We start from the raw sequence: 17422 nt of genomic DNA on the forward strand, positions 1-17422 counted from the left end.
TTCTTGACATGAGCCCTGCCAACAACTCAAGTAATGAGTTGAATACTGCCCCCGAATCACTAAATACAGATAGAAATACTTTCTCTATTATTTATCAACTTGTTACACTTGCAGAGAAGCTGTTTAAAAATAAAAGGAGGATTTGTTTCTGTCCCTCTTAAAGGCAACATTGATATACAGATCTTCTGCCAGTCTGAACTGGATGAGAACTGTTTATAGCCCAAGCTCATTCAGAATGCCTGAGATATTTCTAAAGGTTCCATCTTGGCGGCAGCAGCTGAGAATGCAGAGATAAATTTAAAAAAAGTCGTAAGACACAGCTGATGGGGTTTGCCTGTGTTCATTCATATCCATGATGCACTAGGCTTTCAAAGACATAGAACTTTGAGGGTCAACTTAGTAGAAGGTGGTTATTAGCAATTCAACTAATGCATAATGGAGCTAACCTTGTAAATCAAGATGTAGAAAGAAAATACTGATATATAAACACAGATGAACAGGAGGAGGGTCTTACTATCCCATTTTATGGATGAGGGAACTGAGGCTACAAAGAGGGTAAGAGACTTGCTCAGGCCATGCACTTGGTAAACTGTGGTGGGATTCAGACCCAGATATCTCTGGTTCCTAAGCTTGCTGGGATGGCCTTGCTGCTGACTTTGCTTCTGTGGCTTCCTTGCCCTGTCTGGGCCTCAGTTTCCTCACCTATTATTAAATGTCACCCTTTCCAGGATTCAAGATTTTTTTCCAGGGTCGAAACTTGACAATCCTGTGATTGTATCTCAGTGTAACTAATGTTGCCACTTCCAGTACCAAATGTTCCCATTTAAAATACTGCCTTCAAGGAGGCTTTGCTCTGAGTTTACTTTAGTAACATTGTTTAGACGGCAACAACAGAAAGCCACAATTATTGCATACTCAACACTGTCACATTTGCCCTGAATGCCTTGTGGCTTCCATGTCCGCCCAACTTCCCTAAAAATAACCCAACCCAACATCTGGCACTGTCAAGAAATGGAGGTAAATTTACCAGGCTACTGACATTTACTCCCTGAATGTCAACATTTGTTTCTTTTTGGAGAGTAAATCTTCCATGAGTTGTTCTTCCAGTGGAGGGACATGGAGCTTTTGTGGGTTCCCTTCCCCCGCTTTTTTTCTCTGAATGCTTCAAATTTTCTATAATGACCATGTATCGCTTTTATAATGGAAAAATAATCTTATTTTAAAAATCAGTTCAGTAAAACAGAAGAGAAATAAAATCTTGGTAATATATATTGTACACTTCCCTGCCTTCCTAATTGGAAAGTGTAAAACATCATTTTAAGCTCTATTTGAGGATTCTGAGTCCTAATTCAGGGCCTCGATTCTTATTCTGTGATCGTATGATGTGGTTGTTAAGACCAAGGGTTTTGGACTATACAGACCGGGCTAGAATCGTGGCATGCCCATTTACTTAGCTCCGCGACCTTGGCAAGTTACTTAACCTCTCTGAGCCTCTATTTCCTCATTAAACCCATTGCCATCCAGTCGATTCTGACTCATAGTGACCCTGTAAGACAGAGAACTGCCCCACAGGGTTTTCAAGGAGCAGCTGGTGGATTTGAATGGCCAACTTTGTGGTTAGCAGCTGAGCTCTTAACCACTGTGCCACCAAGACTCATATTTCCTCATTAGTAAAATGGAAATGATGACACCATTCACCTCACCTTTACAGGTGTGTAAAGCCCTGAGCATAGTGTTCAGGACCTGGTGAGTGCAAATTTCCTGATTAATCATGTGATACTCTTAATATTCTGTTGCCAGCGTGGTGCCCTCAGGGACTGCTGAGGCCCGTAAGACACTTTGCTCTGGATCTGAGTGAAAAGAGCCTCAGATTTTTGTGCTTGTTATCTTTCTCCCCATTTTCTCTAGATTCATTTTATTTTTACTGAGGTATAACTTACATAAAGTAGGGGGCACTGCTATAAGTCTACAGCTCGCTGAACTTCTATATAAGTAGACACTATGGAACTAACACCCAGATCAAGCTAAAGAACATGCCTAGCACCCAATCTGGCTCCCTTGGTAAACTCTATTCTGATTTCTATCACCGTAGGGTAGTTTTGCCTATTCTCAAATTTCACATGAATGGAAAACACAGTACGAACTCTGTTATGTCTGGCTTCTTTTGCTCAACATCATGTCTGGGAGCTTTCAACCAAATTGTTTCCGGTAGTAGTAGTTTGCTCTTTTTCATTGCTGTGTAGTATTCCCTTGTACAAATACTATCACATTTCATAGATCCATTCACATATTGATGGACACTTGGATTATATCCAGCTTTGGGCTATTATGAATGTTCTAGTGTTGTTTTTTGGTGATGTTAATACTTAGTTTGGTTGTATATTACCCAAGAGTGGAATTCCTGGGTCAGAGGGTATACATATATTTAATTTTAGCAGATACTGCCAAGTCATTTTTCAAAGCGATTGCATCATTTTACATTCCGACCATCAATGCCAGCAGTGCAAAAGCATTCCAGCTACTCTTCATCTTTGCCAACACTTAGTAGGGTGAGCCTTTTTCATTTTAACCATCCTGATGGGCGTGTACTGGATACCTCATTGTAGCTTTAATTTCCTGGATGATGAATGATGTTGCACACCTTTTATGTGCTTATCAGCCATGGGGACTCCATTTCATTTCTAATCTCACTTATGTTGTTGGGATATCAGATAGCTAAACTTGCTGGAATAATGTTTAAAGAATGAGTACACATGCTCTGAGAGAGGGCCTGAAAGGCTCTCTTATGACTCAAACACCAGAGATTTAGGGCAACTTTCCAGAACATCTATTTTGGCTTTTTCTGCTTGCTTTCAAGATCTTGGCCGTGTATGATCGTCAGACTTGCAAGATAAATAACTTTCAGATGAATTGACATGTTATGAATTTTCAAAGATTCTAAGTGAACTCTTTAGCAGCACTTCAGCTTATATTTCTACAGTCTACTTAGGGGGAAAGGTAGTCACATTTGTTGAGTACCTACTATGTGTCAGTCACTGTGCCAGGCATTTTAAATACATCATCATCTTTAATCCTGAAAAGGACTCTGTAAGGTCAAGATTATTGTACCTATAGTTCAGATGAGGATATTGAGGCTTGGAGGGGTTACCCAGCTATTAACTGGCAGAGCCAGGTGTTTTAGTAATCTAGTACTGCTATAGCAGAAATACAAGTGAATGGCTTTAACAAACAGAAGTTTATTCTCTCACAGTCTAGTAGACTAGAAGTCCGAATTCAAGGTGCCAGCTCCAGGGGAAGGCTTTGTCTCTCTGTTAGCTCTGGAGGAAGGTCCTTGTTGTTAATCTTCTCCTGGTCTACCAGCTTCTCAGCACAAGGTCCCAGAGTCCAAAGGACGCGCTGTTCTCCTGGCACTACTTTCTTGGTGGTATGAGGTTCCCTTGTCTCTCGGCTTGCTTCTCTCTTTTATATCTCAAAAAAGATTGACTCAAGATACAACCTCATTTTGTAGATTGAGTCCTGCCTCATTAACATAACGGCTTCTAATCCTGCCTCATTAACATCATAGAGGTGGGATTTATAACACCTAAGAAAATCACATCAGATGACACAATGATGGACAATCATACAATACTGGGAATCATGGCCTAGCCAAGTTGACACACATTTTTGGGGGACACAATTCAATCCATGACACCAGGATTTTTTTTTTCCCACTTCAACAATTTCTGTATGTACAATTCAGTGATACTGGTTATATTCTTCAAGTTGTGCCACCTTTCTCAATATCCTTTTCTGAATTGTTTTGCCATCATACCATCATCAGCACAAACTCACTGCCCCTAAGCTTCTTGCTTCTCATCTAACCTTTTGAGTTGTTGGGGTCAATTTGATCTCACAGAGATAATTCTTTAAAAGAATACAATGTTCAAGTCAGATATTCTTTTCTAATTAAGTTAAACTACTGTTTAGTTTAAAGATGACTTCAGGGGATAGTTTTGGTTTAAGGTTTAAATATTTCCTCAGGGCAGTAGTTTCAGGGGGTCGTCCAGCCTCAATAGCTCCAGAAAGTCTGGAATCCATGAGAATTTAAAGTTCTCTTCCTTATTATTCCCCTTTTGATCGGGATTCTTCTATAGAATTTTTGATCAAATCGTTCAGTAATGGTAGCTGGGCCAGAGCCAGGATTTGAATACTAGTCTGATTGACCCCAAAGTCCACCCTTCCATTAAACAATCCAATTGAGGGGAAAATATTATTTTTCTAGCAATTCTCCAAACAGAAACTTTTCCTAGCAAACATTTCCCATTAGTATTTGAATGGTCATCTCTATTAAGGCAACTTCACATTTGGAGTGTTTTTCCAACCGTAGATGGGTCTCCAGGGTCTCCCAACACTAGATCTGATACTGGGGGTTCAGCTTCTGCAGTATCTACCTGCAGCTTCTGATAGGCCACCTGACCCGAAATTTCTTTTTTCATCCTTGCCACCTTTCCCCCAGGTTTGGGCTCTGACTGATTGCAGTAATGCTGTGTAGGTGTTGGTTCTCCTGATATATTGGCCTGGCAAATATGCCTGATATATTTTCTGATGATTTACTTAGAAAGTTTTCCCCATTTGTATATTTACCTGTTTTGGTATATTTCCTTTCAATTGTTTTATCTATATTTAGTCAAAACCAAACCAAACCAAACCAAACAAAACGCATTGCCGTTGAGTTGATTCCGACTCATAGCGACCCTATAGGACAGAGTAGAACTGCCCCATAGGGCTTCCAAGGAGCCCCTGGTGGATTTGAACTGCCAGCCTTTTTGGTTAGCAGCCATAGCTGTTGTTTGTTTGAACATTGTTGAGATACAAGGTCATAACGTAGTTGAGATAATGAATGTGTTTTTGGAGATGATGAGTGTAACTTTGTATAGGGCAGTCACATTTAAGGGATGCACTTTGAAGACCTTACATAGGAAGGAATGTAAATAGGAGTCATTGTTTTAAAAAAAAAAATTTTTTTTTTTTTTTTTCCAGCAAGGCAGGAGGGAAGAAGGCAGGCAGGGGTGAGTGAGTGAAAGAACCCAATTTCTACCTTAGGTTTGGAGATATCGTGGTTACTTCCAATACCAACAGATACCTCAGTGTCCCTGCACCGTTTTTGTACTCTTAGTTCCCTAGTGCTGCTGTAACACAGATACCACAAATGGGTGGCTTTAAAGAACAGAAATTCATTTTCTCCCACTTCTGGAGGCTAAAAGTCCAAATCAGAGCCTCAGCTATGTCAATTCCTTCTGTGAACCTCTCTCCTAGTTTCTGGTGTCTTCCAGCAATCCTTGGTGTTCCTTTGTCAGTCCTCATGTGGTGCCTGTCTTCCCCTGTGTGTATGTCTCTCTGTGTCTATTCTGGTCTTTTTATAACTCAAAAGTGATTAGGTTTAGGATTCATCCTACACTGGTATTACCTCAACTGATTGTTACATTTCATTTGATTGCATTGTGGAAAGTAATTACATCACATTATGTTACATCATCTAAGATAATCTGCTCTACCCAAGGCCACCTGATTTCATCACATGAAACTACTCCATGACAGCAACTGGACTAATGTTTGGCCAAACCACTGGGAATCAAAGCCTAGCCAAGTTGACCCATTAAAATTAACTCCTTGGCAGACATTGTTAACTTTTGTTGTTGTTAGGTGCCATTGAATCCACTCCAACTCGTAGCAACCCTCTGCACCACAGAATGGAAACACTGCCTGGTCCTGTGCCATGCTCACAATTGTTATGCTTGAGCCCATTGTCGCAGCCACTGTGTCAGTCCACCTCGTTGAAGGTCCTCTTCTTTTTCACTGATCCTGTACTCTACCACGCATGATGTCCTTCTCCAGGGACTGATCCCTCCTCACAACATGTCCAAAGTATGTAAGATGTAGTCTCACTATCCTTGCTTCTAAGGAGCATTCTGGTTGTACTTCTTCCAAGACAGATTTGTTTGTTCTTTTGGCAGTCCGTGGTATATTCAATATTCTTCACCAGCACCACAATTCAAAGGCGTCAATTCTTCTTCTGTCTTTCTTATTCATCGTCTAGCTTTCACATGCAGATAAGCTGATAGAAAACACCATGGCTTGGGTCAGGCGCACCTTAGTCTTCAAGGTGACATCTTTGTTTTTCAACACTTTAAAGATGTCTTTTGCAGCAGATTTGCTGAATGGAGTGCATCTTGTGATTTCTTGACTGCTGCTTTCTGGGTGTTGATTGTGGATCCAAGTAAAATGAAATCCCCGACAACTTCAATCTTTTCTCCATTTATCATGATGTTGCTTACTGGTCCGGTTGTGAGGATTTTTGTTTTATTTATGTCGAGGTATAATCAACTGTTAACTTTTGGTATTGAGCAATTTCAATCTGCGTCATCGAAATTTACATGAAATGCAACCTCACTGTATTTTCCCCTTAACATTTCTCCCTTTTCCTTTGGACTTTGCAGAAACATCCTATTTTAATGGCTTCATAATATTTCATGGAATTTATATATTGTCAGATACTTAATCATTCCCTAATTGTTGGGTGTTTGTTTCCAAATTGTTTATGTGGTCAGTGATGCTGTGGTGAACACCTTCATCTGCACACACTGTTGTCCTATATTTTGTTTAATTTATTTTGCTGTTGTTGTTAAGAATATACACAGCAAAACATACATCAGTTCAGCCGTTTCCCCAAGTACAATTCAGTGACATTGATTACCTTCTTCGGGTTGTGCAACCATTCTCACTCTCCTTTTCTGTGTCGTTCCTCCCCCATTCACATAAACTCACTGCCCCCTAAGTTTCCCATCTAATCCTTCTAGTTGTTATTGTCACTTTGATCCCACGTAGATAGTTCTTCAAAGAGCATAATGCTCAAGGCAGACATTGCTTACTAGTTTAGCTGAACCATTGTTTGGCTTTAAGAGGACTTCAGGGGATATTTCTGGTTTAAGGTTTAAAGATTATCTCAGGGCACTGTTGTCATATCTTTGATTACAGAAATCTTTGCCTTCCTGGTGAGAGGTGGTTGTCAAAATCCTGATACTGTAGAAGTTAGGAGCATGTTCGTTGGAGCCAGATAGCCCATGGTGTGACCTCGGGCAAGTTATGTAACCTGTCTGTGCCTCAGTTTCCTCATCTGTAAAACTGGGGAAAATAACAGTACTTTCCCACTATTAATGTATACAAAGGGCTCAGTAAATACCATAGAAATGTTTAATTATTTACCTGGAATCCTAGAAATTGGGCGCTAAATGGGTCAAACAAATAGTATTTTAAGCCACCAGCCACTCTGCGGGAGAAAGATGTGGCAGTCTGCTTCGGTGACGATTTCACCTTGGAAACGCTATGGGGCAGCTCTACTCTGTCCTCTAAGGTCCCTATGAGTCAGAATCAATTCAATGGCAGTGGGTTATATACACTGCAAAGTTGAGAGTGTGAACCAATCTCGTCCTTGTCTCAGCACCCAGCACTATTGCGGGCCCACAGCTGCGGGACTGGTGAGCATTCTCTCTGCAGTGTCTTGGTTCTCATAATTCCCTATTTATTCTTCTACCTCCCCCTCTAGACTGTGAGCTCCTTAAGGGCAAAGACAAGGCTGTAAAAATAATAATAGGTAATATTATTGAGTGCTTAACTAAGTCCCTGGGTGGTGCAAATGGTTAGTGGGTTTTTCTCCTGCTAACCAAAAGGCTGGAGGTTCAATTCCATTCAGAGTCGCCTCGGAAGAAAGGCCTGGTGATCTTCTTCTGAAAACTCAGCCATTGAAAATCATTTGGAGCACAGTTCTACTCTAACACACACGGGTCACCATGAGTCAGAATCGACTCAGCAGTAACTGGGGAAAAAAAAACAAAACCAAAAACTGTGGATCAGACTCAGCGCTCAGCACTTCACGTACCTTGTCCTGTTTGCTCCTCCCAGCACCCTCAGGAGGCAGGGCCACTCGCAAACCTGGGCCACAGCTGATGTGGGCCTCAGGCACTGAGTGATGGCTGAATGATGAAGCATTGCTTCTCCAACTTGCTAGAGCCAAAGGATCACCCGAGCCATGGGGTGGGGGGGTGGCATGGGGCTGAGGGATACTGATTCCCAGGCCCCACTCCTGCAGATTCTGATTCAGAATGTCTAGGGCAGTGCCCAGGCATCTGTATTTTTCACCAGTGCGCTCGGCTAGATGACCCTTCTGGCTGGGAGGTTTTTTTCTGGGCTATAGATGGAGTCCCAGCCCCATCGCTGACTGGGATTGAGAGGATGAGGGTGATCACAAGGAGGAGGCGATGGATGCAGGTCTCATTAGTATGCATGGCCTTTCTTGTCACATTGCCGTTAATTGAAGCTGAAGGGCTGGCACATCTCTCCGGGATTTTCCACTCTCCCATTCCTTCCGGAACTGGCTGGCGACCAGCTTGCCGAGGGGAACAAGGATGGCGCAGGGGCAGGGAGGCATCTGTCTATTGGTATTGAAAGCCAACCCTGACGATGTCTCTCAACTAAAGTGACCTCCGTGTCTCCTGCCTGCTCCTTCTCTCCCACCTTCTTGCCCACCTATTGAGTACATATTTGTGCAAGGCTCTGCTCTGCTGAGGCCAGGAGGATGACCACTAGGGAGAGACTTTGCTTTCTAATTTTTAGCAAAGTGATCCTTGCCCATGATTCTCATGGTTGAAAAGATATACAGTACAATACAGAAGGATGTGGAGAATCATCAGCCCCTGTGTCGTTTCCTATCTCTACCAAGCTTGTTCTGTCAATTTGAGACATACTCTACTGATTTCCTGCTGCGATAGATGAGGGTTAGCTCACTGACATCCCATCCCCACCCGGCCAACACAGTCACACCACTCTATTCTGTTCCTTGACTGGTTGACTTTGTAAGTAATATCCAGTTGTTGTTAGGTGCCGTCCAGTCAGTTGCAACAGAATGAAACTCTGCTGGGTCCTGTGCCATCCTCACAGTTACTGCTGTGTTTGGGCCCATTGTTGCAGCCACTGTGTCAGTCCATCTTGTTGAACGTATCCTCTTTTTCTCTGACGCTTTACTTTACCATGCATGATGTCCTTCTCCAGGGACTGGTCCTCTTTGATAACATGTCCAAAGTAAGTGAGATGAAGTCTCGCCATCCTTGCTTCTAAGGAGCATTCTGGTTATACTTTCTCCAAGACAGATTTGTTCATTGTTCTGGCAGTCTGTGGTATATTCAATATTCTTCGCCAACACCATAATTAAAATGCATCAGTTCTTCAGTTTTCCTAATTCATTGTCCAGCTTTCGCATGTATATGAGGCAATTGAAAATACCATGGCTTGGGTCAGGCGCACCTTACTCCTCAAAGTGACATCTTTGCTTTTTAACACTTTAAAGAGGTCTTTTGCAGCAGATTTGCCTGATGCAATACGTCATTTGATTTCTTGACTGCCACTTCCATGGGCGTTGATTGTGGATCCAAGTGGATTTTACATTAAGTAATATCCTACCATCTTTATATCTTCTTACTTTTCTGGGTGAAATATACATCTAATAAACCCATTGCTGTCGAGTGAATTCCGACTCATAGTGACCCTATAGGACAGAGTAGAACTGCCTCATAGCGTTTTCAAGGAGTGGCTGGTGGATTTGAACTGCTGACCTTTTGGTTAGCAGCTGAGCTCTTAACCACTGCACCACCAGGGTTCCATACATCCAGTAGTGACTGTGAAACACATAGAATTATAAAGCAAACACCCATGTAACGACCACCCAGGTTAAGAAATCAAACACTGTCAACATGGTTTGAAGCCCCTTCCTCCCCCTAATGAAACCATTTACCTTAACTTTTGTGTTAATCGTTCTCTTGCTTTTTCTTTAGTTCTCTGTCCACATCCCTTGACATCCAGATAATAGAATCATACTATATGTATTATTCTGTGACTTGCATCTTTCCTTCAACATGGTTAAACTAATCCAAGTTGAAACGGGTGACTGTGTTCGTTCGTGTTCACCGCCACATATCCCTGTTCAGATAGACCGCAATTTATCCAGTCTGCTGATGATGGACATTTGGGTTGTTTCTGGTTTTGTGCTATTATGAGCATCCTAATTTATGTCTCCCAGTACACGTGTGTGAGTTTCTCCAGGGGCTGCAGGAGTGGAATCGCTGCGCTGTGTGGCATGTGCATCTCCAGTTCACTTGATGAGGCCAGTCTTCCATGGCGGCGGCACCAGTTGACGGTCCCCACCTCCAGAGGTTCTCATTTCACTGTGTAGGGTCCGTGCCCTACAGGGACTGTTAGAAGTTCCCCAGGTGATTCTACTCGGAGACTCCACGTTCCATCTGCTCCAGTCTTCACTTTCCATTTTGAAGGAGAGTCCCTAGCATCCCTTCTGGCTCTCCTCCCCTCAGGACTTTTTTCTAATGATCTGAAAGAGACCGTAAGGGACCTTTCCCAGGTGAGGTCAGAGGGGAGGGGAAGGACAAGGAGAGGTTATCAAAGCACTGACAGGAATCTGTTAAAACACCTGACAAAGGCACACGGGGGGCTTCTTTCTTCGGGTGGAGGCGAGGAACTAAATGAAACCCAACGGCTGGGAATTTCTCCTGGAAACCAGTCCTGTCCTAATAGCCACTAGGGTCTGACTTGGTTGTAGACCAGATGGAAGGGCCCATTTCCAATGGCTTAAATTTTGAGACTCACAGGCAGCCAGCATGATGCCTCAGAAGTTGAGGGGAATTCTAGGCTCCTCTAAACTGCACTGAGGATTAAGGATCGTGTTTCTTTAAAAGGACTTAAAGTTCTCTTGAGTCAACCCTGACTCATGGCGACCCCGTGTGTGTCAGGGTAGAACTGTGCTTCATACTGTTTTCAATGGCTAATTTTCTGGACATAAATCGCTAGACCTTTCTTCCGAGGTATCTCTGGCTGGACTCGAACCTCTAACCTTTTGGTTAGTAACAGAGTATGTTAATCTTCTGCACCACCAGGACTCCTAAAGTTTCTTCAGGTCTCTGCCTGCCAACACTTCTGGGGGCAGTGAGTCAATTTCCCATTCCCACAGATAGTGTCAGACCTCTGGCTGTTTTCAAGTCACCCTACTGATTTCTCTGGTAGCCAATGACTACTAAGGCTTAAGTGACTTTAAGACCCATACTAACCTAAAGGTTGACAGTTCAAACCCACCCAGTGGTGCCACATAAGAAAGGCCTGGCGATCTGCTTCTGTAAAGAGTACAGCCAAGAAAACCCTATGGAGCAGTTCTACTCTGTAACATGTGGGGTTGCCATGAGTTGGAATCGACTCAACAGCAATGGGTTTGGTTTACTTTACCCAAGGAGGGAGAAGGGACAGGGACCACAGGCCAGCCACTTTCAAAAGTTACTACAGTGAATCCACACCACACTGCAACGTGTTGTGTTCCTCTTGTTGCACGTGAGGAATAGAGCAGCTCAGAGAAGCTAGGGGCACACAGCTGCAAGCAGCTGAGCCAGGATTTGAACCTAGAATGGTCTCTTTCCTCTCTGTCACTCAGACAACCAGTCTGTGTTTCTCAACCCTGGCTGACCATTAACATCACAGGGGTGCTTTAAATAAATGCTGATGTCCAGGCCCTAGACCAATGACGTCAGAATTTCTGGGGCGGGATCCAAGCACCAGTAAGTGCCAAAGCTTACCAGGTGATTCTTGCATGCAGCCAGGGTAGAGAACCAGTGGTCAGTGGGTCTCAACCTTTAGCTAGCATGCAGCAGAATCACCTGGAGGCCATCTCATACGGAGCAAAAGAGGATGAAGGAAATCAAAGGCTCAAAGAAGAAACTAGTCCACAGGACTAAGAGCCCACATGAACCACGGCCTCTTCTAACCTAAGACCAGAAGAACGAGATGGTGCTTGGCTACCACTACAGACCATTCTGACCAGGGATACAATAGAAGGCCCTGTTTAGAATGGGAGAAAAATGTAGAAGAAAATTCAAATTCCTAAAAAAGGCCAGACCTACTGGACTGATAGAGACTAGAGGAACCCCCGAGATTATTGCTTTAAGATATCCTTTGAACTTGGAACTGAAGCTACTTCTAGAGGTCACTTTTCAGCCAGATAATAAGATTGGCTTATAAAATAAACAGTATCACATGTGAGTAATGTGCTTCCCTAAACAATCAACTATATGAGACCAAAAGGTAAATATTTACCCAAAAGCAAAGATGAGAAGGCAAGGTGGGGAAGGGAAGCTAGATGAATGGAAGCAGAACAAACAGAATGGAAATGAGAACGCTGACACATTGTGAAAATTGTAACCAATGGTACAGAACAATTTGTATAAAAATTGTTAAATGGGAACCTAATTTGCTGTGTAGACTTTCACCGAAAACACAATATAATACCGTTTAAAAAAAAAGAATCACCTTGAGGGCTTGTTACAATACAGCCAGCCAGGCTTCGCCTCCAGTGCCAACAGAGTAGAACAGAGCTCCGTGGGTTTTCTCGGTGGTCATCTTTATGGAAGCACATCGCCAGGCCTTTCTTCTGCAGCACCGCTGGGTAGGTTCAAACTGCCAACCTTTAGGTTTAGTAGTCGAGTGCAAACCATTTGCGCCACCCAGGGATCTCTCCCCACCCGCACTTGGAGCTGTCAGGTTAAGCCTGATGCTCACAGGTTCACGTATGTACCTAACGGTGTGCTGGAGCTGGCTCCGTCGAAGTGTACACACCTCTTCCCAGCTCCGTGTCCTGTCGTCAGGCTGGTAGCTTGAAATCTGCTATGGAAACTGGCAAATGCTACAAATGAGGACACCCCCACCCCCACCCCGCCTATCGGCTGTTCAACATTTACTAGCATCAGCGGGATATTGTGAGAACACTCAGCAAGGTGTGGTGCATCGTCATTTGTGAAGGATCGCTAATTGCCGTCATAATTAGGGTCTCCATACGTATAGGGTCTGGAGAGTTTCTGTATACAGTGAAACCTGTGAGAGCCAGAACGCAACAGGACTGCCTCGTTTTTCCGGGTCTCGCAGGTTTTCGGCCTTTGACGGGGAAGTCTTACCACTTTTCTACCACTTGTTTTAGAGGAAGATATTTGAGTTTTCCTTCTCTGACAGTTCTCACAAGGATTCCGCCTTACACAGGTTCTGCTGTACATGGGACAAACAATTTTCACTGAAAACATTTTTTGAAAAATTTCCTGTGACCACAGGCTCCAAGTGTTAAAAATATTTGTACTGGTTTGACTTCTCAAAGACCGGTCAAAAAACCAAATAAGTACTATTATAATCTGATAGTTATTCACATAAGAAGCAGAAGAGGCTCTAGGGGCCTCCTTTCAACCAATATCCTTCTTTGGCACCTGGGACTTTTTATACACTGGGCATCGCCAGGATGGGGAGAGGTGAGCCTGGCTTTATACTGTGAAAGGAGGGTAGGAAGGGAGGTGTAAACCCTGCAACTCCAAGTACACGTGTGGAAGATGAAGACCGGGAAGTCGGTTTTCCTGGAATGATCCATGACCACAACCCCTGGGAAAGTCTGTGTGGACCCCCAGTGGCGGAAGTACCCACAGTTTGAAGACTGCTGGGCTCGCCTATGCTGCTGGACACATTCAGCCCATTTGCAGCAGGATATAGTCAAACCTGTGAAAGCCGAAACCTGACAGAGAAGCAAAACTCAAGTATCTTCCACTAAAACGAGCAATCGACAAGTGGTAAGACTGCACCCTGTCAAAGGCAGAGAACTTGTGAGACCTGGAAAAGCAAGGCAGTCCCATTGAGTTCCGGTTCTCACAGGTTTCACTGTAACTGTATTGTAAGTGATGGTGTAGATGCCTGCCTCCCCCCTGTGCTGGGTCTGGCTAGCGTGGGTCACTAGTCACTGAGAGGTCAGGAGACAGGCTTGACTGAGTGCTCTGTTGCTGCACGGTTAACAACCCTAAACATCCCCTCCACTCGAACAATGCTCTCCAGAAATAATCAGAACCCGTGACCTTGCACAGAATAACCTTTCAGGCATTAACACATCAGGCCCCCCCGCACCCGCCCCAACACACACACACACACAAAGGACTGGAGTTCTCAGATTTATTTGGGAGGGCCTTTTATCTATTTGGGATTAATCTCTCTCACAAACAGCACCATATTCTGTGTTCCGTGAACTTTCCTGTTTGGCAGACTCAGGAAATCAGCTGGATCACATTCTTACCCAAACCGTGACAGACTAGGAAAGATTCTCTCTGACACTGTCACTGACCCCACTGACACAGCAAGTTTTTAATTTTGGGTGGGGGGTGGAGAGCAGGGTGAGTGGTGACAGGTTGGCTTGAGTTGAGAGCCTGGAATCTGTCATCATCTTTTAGTAAAACTTCCTCCCTTCAGTCCCCCCCTCCAACATGCAAAGCACACTTTTGACCTTTTTCTGAACTGAATTAAGAAAGGACATGAGCGTGACTTGAAGTGGCTTTGAAATTTCAGGTGTTGCCCTAGAGGACAGTGGCCCCGTGTTCTTCTCTGGTGGATCCACAGCGCCAGAACCACAGTATGTGCTTGGCATAACTGGTCTCCTCGATACATCACGTTTCTCATTTCCAAAAGACAAGTCTATCTAGATATGTAATAAAACCTTAAGTCAATCCTGACTTTCTGCTCTCATTTCTTTGCAGTGAAATGCAAAATGGAGGATGATGAGGTGGCTTCCGCTAAGATTTTACCACCTTAACCACTGCTGATGTCTTTTCCAGTCTGAGGTCCAAGTACCCCGTGCAAGTAAAATGTCCAAATTATGGTTCCTCCGTCGTGATTTCTTTAACAATAAGACCTGGTACACGAGGAAGCGGAATCTTTTCCACAGATAGGGAGGATTCATTGCAAACGTGCTTTAGTGTAAATAGTTTATCAGAAGAAAGTATCAAAGTCTTAACTTTCTGCAAAAAATCCAAAAATTTCATTCTTCCAGTTATTTCCTTAGTGCTTCTGGAGGCTCCTTCTACACCAACCACCACTAGAATGTACAATGAAATCTAGTTCCAAGGAACACTGAAGTGCTCTTGTTATCAGTTTCCCAGCTGCCTTTGCAATTAAACTCCTAGATCTCTAAACTGGGTTTTCAGTTTACCTGGTGACTACTATTTTCATTAAAAAAAGACATCATTGCCTGTGATTATTTCCAAAGTAGACAGGCTCTTAACTTTCACTGCAAGCCCAACATTTAAGCCCAGACAACAGTAACAGAAAGAGGATCTTTGTTGTCTAGGCCCCATAATATTATAGAAAGTTCCTCATTTTATGGGTAAAGTTAACTTATTGCCCTCGTTTGTTCTGTGGTTTGCTGTTAACCAGAATTCTCCTGTTCAAAATGCCAGACTCGGCCTCAGGGCAGATTCAAAAGCCTAGTAGTAGTTGTGTTGGGTTGTTTTGACAAGCTACCACACATCTTAAGTAAATAGTAAAGCCTTTATTTGTGTGTTAAGAACAGCATTTTGAAAATAAAACCTATCTGCCTAAGCTTTACAACCTTTTAAATTTGTGATATTTATATATAGTCATTTATGGTACACATTGATTGATTGTCTTGAAATTTCTTTAACTTTTTTTTATACGTATGCGACAGTCAGCCAGGGCAGGAGAAACATTATAAAACACACATTAATACATTTAATAAATATATATTATCTATCAAAAACGAGCCTTAGCTCTTTATCAATTAATAAAAAGCACCTGCTGAGAACTCCTGTAAGCTGGTATAATCATCGCATCATTGGATTATAAAACCCACAATGCTTCCTTTCAGTGGGGTTCAGCCTGAGTCATTCAGCTCAGCCTTGGCCAACCAAGAAGCTGTTGACTGAAGACCATGCCAATTTCACCCTTGTTCAAGCAGCCCTGCCGGAGTCTGTGATGAAAGCACTGGACCTCCAGCTTTCAACCACCGGATCTTAAAACCTAGAGACACTTGAGACACATAGAACTTTTCCAGTTTGTAAGTTCTCAGGACTGATTCCCTCACTCCCCACCTGGCCGTCCATCTCCAGTGGAGAAATCCAGGATGGAATTACAGTTCTCCATGAAAAGGGGGTACAGAGTGGCTGTTACAGTCCCAACGTGATTTTAATAAGCAGACACAGAAAGAGTTGTGCTTACAACTAGGTATTTTGATCACAGATGCTCTCCTTCCAATCATTTTCCCCAAACAAGTCTTGTTTACATAAACATATCTTGAACAGAGGTGCCATTTAATTCTGTATTGAAACTCTGCTCCGCGGGGGCAGCTGGCAGCCACAGTCTTTTGGCAAAGATGGCTCTTTGTACTCATCAGGTGAAATCACTAGAAAAATAAGTTCTCTCCCTTCTCCCATCATGCCCTGCCTCTGGCCCAACTGTGAGGCTACTGAGCTCACTCTCGGCCTTAAGATGAACAGAAAACAACACCCAGAAGTGTAATAACATACCAGAGGTTAAAACGGGGGAAAAAAGGGGGTCTCATTAAGTGAGTTTCCTGCGGCTTAAAGATGGCTCCACTTTTATGGTGGTGAAAGGTTACTTCCCACTTGTCGCCACTTAGGCCGTGCTCACCTTGTACATTTGGAAACAAAGAACTGAGAGAGAACGCGATCATGTGAACGGCTCTCTCTGCAAGGGGGAGGCTTGTAGACCAAGTCACTGGCGGGATCATAGAGCTCCAAAGGACTCCAGGGAGCGGGGGTGAGCAACCATTTCCTGGCACGAGAATGTGGAAGGCTGTTGTTTTGCACTGGATTGGACCGAGGTGTCCGGAGATCTCTTACTTTTCAAAATACTGGGTCTGCATGCAGCCACCCCTGCCCTCCACCCCCAGCCCAGGTCCTAGCATCTTGCCCTCCCACCCCTTCCCCACTACTGCAAGTTTTCAATCCACCCGATGTCGCTCTGCCCAGAGGACTGAAGTCTGATTTTCTAGAAGCAAGCACATGCTCTGGGCAGGGGCGGTGGTGCTTCTGGAAGTCAGGTCGGGGTGGCATTCTGGGGCCATGCTTTCTCTTCACCATGCGTGGGCATACAAGGAAATGCAGTAGCTGGGAGGAACACTGGCAGGAGGGCCACAGTGGGGATGGCCAGGTTGGCCTCAGTTTCCCCAGTGCCCTGTGAGGATGGGAGTGGGAAGCAGGGGAGGGGACACAGCAGAGACTAGGCCTCGAGAAAAATCAGAAGGTTTATTAAAACATACTCAGCTCAGACATATTGGCTTATGAAGAGGTCATTCCCCCCCCCAAACACTAACCTTTTTCATTTTCTTTAAAGGTTAAAGGCTTATGGGTTGTTTTATAGAAAAAAAGCAATATAGTTATTCCAGCAGATGCAAAAGGACCCACCCTCATTTACATTCCATGCCGTCAGGTTAAAACCCTTTGCTTTAACTCCTCACTAACGATTATGCTGGCCAAACAGTGCAGAGAACATGGGGGCT

Source organism: Trichechus manatus, unplaced genomic scaffold (genome assembly GCF_000243295.1).
Source record: "Trichechus manatus latirostris isolate Lorelei unplaced genomic scaffold, TriManLat1.0 scaffold00024, whole genome shotgun sequence".
NCBI classification, from domain to species: Eukaryota; Metazoa; Chordata; class Mammalia; order Sirenia; family Trichechidae; genus Trichechus; species Trichechus manatus.